The sequence below is a fragment of the Engystomops pustulosus genome, chromosome 11 (genome assembly GCF_040894005.1).
Source record: "Engystomops pustulosus chromosome 11, aEngPut4.maternal, whole genome shotgun sequence".
Classification (NCBI taxonomy): Eukaryota; Metazoa; Chordata; class Amphibia; order Anura; family Leptodactylidae; genus Engystomops; species Engystomops pustulosus.
The window spans coordinates 1279236-1285235 of NC_092421.1; positions in this window are offsets into that span (position 1 = coordinate 1279236).

Below are 6000 nucleotides of genomic sequence, written 5' to 3' on the forward strand. Positions count from 1 at the left end.
TCTATACCCGCACCTTCTATACCCGCACCTTCTATACCCGCACCCTCTATACCCGCACCTTCTATACCCGCACCCTCTATACCCGCACCTTCTATACCCGCACCCTCTATACCCGCACCTTCTATACCCGCACCTTCTATACCCGCACCTTCTATACCCGCACCCTCTATACCCGCACCTTCTATACCCACACCCTCTATACCCGCACCTTCTATACCCGCACCCTCTATACCCGCACCTTCTATACCCGCACCTTCTATACCCGCACCCTCTATACCCGCACCCTCTATACCCGCACCTTCTATACCCGCACATTCTATACCCGCACCTTCTATACCCGCACCCTTTATACCTGCACCCTCTATACCCGCACCCTCTATACCCGCACCTTCTATACCCGCACCCTCTATACCCGCACCTTCTATACCCGCACCCTCTATACCCGCACCCTCTATACCCGCACCTTCTATACCCTCACCCTCTATGCCCGCACCCTCTATACCCGCACCTTCTATACCCGCACCTTCTATACCCGCACCCTCTATACCAGCACCTTCTATACCCGCACCTTCTATACCCGCACCCTCTATACCCGCACCCTCTATGCCTGCACCCTCTATACCCGCACCTTCTATACCCGCACCTTCTATACCCGCACCCTCTATACCAGCACCTTCTATACCCGCACCCTCTATACCCGCACCTTCTATACCCGCACCCTCTATACCCGCACCTTCTATACCCGCACCCTCTATACCCGCACCCTCTATACCCGCACCCTCTATACCCGCACCTTCTATACCCGCACCCTCTATACCCGCACCTTCTATACCCGCACCCTCTATACCCGCACCCTCTATACCCGCACCCTCTATACCCGCACCTTCTATACCCGCACCCTCTATACCCGCACCCTCTATACCCGCACCTTCTATACCCGCACCCTCTATACCCGCACCCTCTATACCCGCACCCTCTATACCCGCACCTTCTATACCCGCACCTTCTATACCCGCACCCTCTATACCAGCACCTTCTATACCCGCACATTCTATACCCGCACCCTCTATACCCGCACCCTCTATACCCGCACCCTCTATACCCGCACCCTCTATACCCGCACATTCTATACCCGCACCTTCTATACCCGCACATTCTATACCCGCACATTCTATACCCGCACCCTCTATACCCGCACCTTCTATACCTGCACCCTCCATACCCGCACCCTCTATACCAGCACCCTGTATACCTGCACCCTCTATACCCGCACCCTCTATACCTGCACCTTCTATAAAGGCACCGCACGGGGCGAAACTCCAAAAGAATACCTCGCTGGCATATGCTGGTGGCACATAATGATACAAATTGCCCATGTATGTATCCAACTCTTATGAGTACTAATATCCGTCAGCGGTGCTCGTCTTCTAGCGGCCGTGAAAGGGAGGATAAGAGAAAAGCCTCGGCCCGCAATAATTATAACAGTAACAAGTTATGAACCCAAACCCCACTCTAAACCCAAGCGAGTAAACCTGTCCAGTCCACACGGCTCAGTCCGCTGCCGCAGGAGCACGAAGCTGCCCCCAATGTTGATCCAACCACTGCACGGCCGAGGACAGTCCTTCATAAAAGTGCGTGGACCCAACGCAACGACCCACAGTTTGGGCGGGAACATCATATGGCACTTGGAGACTCTGAAGGCGTCTCTTGATGTCTAGTCCCTTGCCGCAGCTTTTTTGGACTTCCACAGAGTAAATCCCCAGAGAGGGAAATCTTGGGGCCATTTCCATCAGGGTAATGGGCGTGTAGATACCCCGAGGGCTCTTTCATATAATGGAGAAAGAGGTTCTTTGCCAAACTTTTGTAGGAGCCTTTCTTCATTGTACGCCGTTGGGTTCTGCCCCTCCATCTTTTTCGGGAACCCCACAAACTTCACATTGTTCCGCCTGGCTCTGTTTTCAAGCTCGTCCATTTTTTCTCACAGCGCCGTTATCTCTTCCTAGAGGCTCTTTTGCACTTGGCCACATCATCCTCCAGGTCAGAAGTACAAAGTAGCAGCTCTGTAGTTCTCCCTGAGATCCTATGGACGTTGCATTATTGATAACTCCAATGTGATTAAATGACACTAGGAGACGACTTTCTACACATCTCCTATAGAAGGTTCAGCAGAAGCCGGCGGGGATTTTCTATTAGGGACTCGATCTGACCTCCATATCTGGGTCATGCGACATGTCAGCCTCTGACAGGGGACCGGGGGCAGCCTTAGATCTTGCAGCCAGGGAACAGGTTTCTACTAGCACCTCCCGCTCGTTTTAAGGGCCAGCGACAGGATAGTTTCCGGATCACCTTCAGGAGCTCGGCTGCAGGCCCCTTACCGCATGCTCCGCTAGGCCACGCGCCTTGCTATCATCTCGCTTAGTATGTAGGTGCGCACAACATTATGACGGAAAACACTAACCTTCTGCTGAGCTCTGTAATGGAATTGTGTAGGAACCCCCTGGTATCATTGGGTTGTATGATAGGGTCTGGTGCCTACGAGATGCCACGTGCAGATGACTCCGGGCCACGTTCAAGGATAAGTAGAGGAATTTCAAGGGAGTTGGCTCCTCCTTCTACTTATAATGTTGATATTTCCCTAAGTTTATAACAATCAGTAAAGGTGTAAATACAAATAGCAAAATCCCTTTTTTTTAAAAAAAATGTGACCATTATTGATAGAGCCGTAGTCATTAAGTTGTTATATGTTTGTAGCGCAAAGTGGAAGCTCATCTCTCATTGATTCGTCATTGTTTAGCGATGCAGATGCAAATAAGTTATGAGAACTCAAGAAAGCAAAAGCAAAACAGCCAGGGGATCTTTGGCCCAGGGGTGTAACTACAGTGGTAGCAGCCACAGCAGCTGCTATGGGGCCTGCAGTGTCAGGGGGCCCGATCATCCGACCTGACACACTAAAGAGTGGAGGATGTGCATCATTATATACATATTATGCTGCACATTGTACACCATAATATGTATATAACACATCTTCCACAGTGCACAGGATGAATGAGCAGCTCAGATAAGAAATGTCCGGGGGAGAATGACAGGACCAGGGATCTCTCATCTCTAATACTGACCCCCATGTGGTCAGCAGCTCCTAGGGCAGATCTGTTTATATCTATAAATCTATATATTGGTGCATAAATGTCTGAGAATACAAATATGTATATCTTCTGAGGGAGTGGGGGGACCCGTTCAGGAGTCTGCTATGGGGCCCTGCCTCTCCTAGTTACGCCCCTGCTGTGGCCCCCGCTCAGTTTGTATCCTGGAGCCTTTACGTATCACAGGAGAGGACTCACACATGTTATTATAGATTAGCACCTTGTGTTCCTGATGGTTTTCTGATGTCACCGTGGATGTCATCCGTACCTGGGTGGAGTAAGTTATATTGTATTATGTTATTTTTATGTTCTGTATTTAGCCCTCAGGAATCTCGTCTGCCTGGATTTTTCTAGTTCTTTATGTGAGACATGAACACATGCAGGCAGCACCTGACTGCTAAACAAATTTAGGGTGGGAGGTTATTATGGGTTGGCATGGGGGGTGCAGAGTGCACTGGGCCAGGGGGACAATCCCCCCCCCATTCCCCTGGATCTTTACATTAGTTGCCAGTGCTCACCCCGATGTTCCGATCCCCGGGGCTCCTCTTCTTTCTTCTCCTTACTGTATCGGCCAGCAGATCGTGTGGACGTGTCTCTGCCGACTAATACAGCAAGTAGAAGAAAGAAGAGGAGCCGCGCCGAGCATTGGGGACGCCGCAGTGCGTGTATGTACGGTTTTTTTATTGACTCATGTATAAGCCGAGATGAGGTTTGTCAGCACACACATACAGAAACAAAACCAAAAGACAAAAACAGAAGTGACAATAGCCAGGTCAAAAAGGAGACGGCAGAGAGGTACAGAATGGTAAGTCAAAGAGAAGTCAGATAACAGAGTCAGGAGCAGAATACACATCATGTAGTACTGTAAGTGCCAAGAGAGGCATAACCAGCGATCAATGCAATGAGGACTACAAATAAAGGTAAAACCTGGAGCAGCCCATGTAATTACATAGCAGGTGCCCAAACCCGTTCATGCCTTCATGGAGCAGGTGAAAAGTTGCTGCCATTTTTGGTGGATTGAAACAAGATTTCACTACTGTGCTGCTTCTACTTGGATTTTCATTACCTGAGGAATAGGTATTTATGGAGTTCATGGCTGCCTCAACAGTCCCTGATTAGATCGGCATCACTCAAACCCCACCTGACAACCCCCAGCTCAGAAATGTGATGTAATCACCCAGCTTTCCACACCCAACTCAGCCATAGGAAGTAACTCTGCAGAGCAGCCCAGAACTTTACATATCACATTGCAGAGTGGTTGATAGAAAACCAGAAAAACCACATAACTGCTTTCTTGTTCAAAAGATGTGCAGATATGTGCAACAATATTATTACGTGGTGAAAGCCAAAGACCCGACTGTCATGGAAGAGAAAGTGACGCAGGCTATAAGGTACTGACCCTCTCCCTGCCTACTTGTCCGTACTGTGCTGAGCCAAACGGCACAACTCAATGACAGTCCATATAAGTGCCGCTTCTGTCACCGGCTCACAAGGAGCCGGTGCCATAAGCTACAGGTGTCAGCTGTGTGCTGCAGCTGACACCCACCTCTAACACCCACGACTAATGATCCCTCTGATCGTGGCTGCGCACACTCCGTGGAAGTCAGGGTCTGGACCCGGCAGTAACTCACTGAGCATGTGCAGCATAACACACTGCAATACAATATGAACATGAACAAGCAATCAAAGGTTCACTTGTTCAAGATAATCTCTAAACAAAAAAGTTATAAAACAATTAATTTTTTTTTTTTGCAATAAAAATAATTAAATAAATCAAAAGTCTCCTAAACGCCACCATTATCTATAAACATCTTATTAAAAAAAAACAAAAATCACAAAAAAAACACATATTAAGTATTGCCACATCTGTAACAATCTGTACATTATTGGTTACAATGAAACATTATTGCACCATAGAAAAAACCTTGCCAAAAAATGTACATTTTTCATCAAATCCCTTCACAATGTTTCAAAACGGTATAAAAAAAAAGCTACGTGCAACAAAATAGTAACTCATGACGTAAAAAATAAGCCCCCACTCAGCTCTCTACACTGAAAAATACTAAAGGCAGGAAAAGAGATACTCAGGACATACCGGCAGGACCCGGGTTATGTACAGGATCAGTTCTTTAGGTTTGTATATGTAAGTAGGAACTGCTATATCTTATCATTGTACATTTTTTGTCCCTGTAATAATCTGATTTCAAAATTTTGTGTTGTCATGGGACCAAAGATTATCAATCATTATCAATCATTGGACCAAAGTAACATGCAGAGAGCTTGAAGAGAGGTCACAGGGGGCAGGGGGGTCCGTCTGTAACTAGTGGACGTCTGTAAGTCAGGGACCACCTGTACTCGAGAGAAATTGGGGATCAAACTTTGTGGAGTGTTTTGGTAAGTTATCCACAGAGAATATGTACATTGTTTGGAAAATACATTCATTTAGCCAAATTAAATTTCAGAGTTGCACATGAATTTGTTTTAACCCCTGCTGCTTTTCCATCAGTTGGGGGGGGGGGGTGCAGTTTCTATAGTGTAGAATATTGTAATATAGTAAATTATGGGGTTTTACAATTATTTAGGCCTCTCCAATGGTTTGGAAGCCAAGCAGCTCCATCAACAGACTGATTTAGTGTTTTTTCACAAGTTCTAAGTCTCAAAAATTAGAGGATGCAAAAAAACCCATAAAAACATAAAGAAGCGATTTGTTAGTTATTACGTTATTGTGGTGTTGTGACAATGTATTGTACATTTTTGATTGATTTAATTGACTTTTAAATTGATTTTTTAAAATTGAGAATTTTTCTGAATTTTCTTTTTCCTTTTGTTGTCATAAATAAACATAAAACATATTATGCAA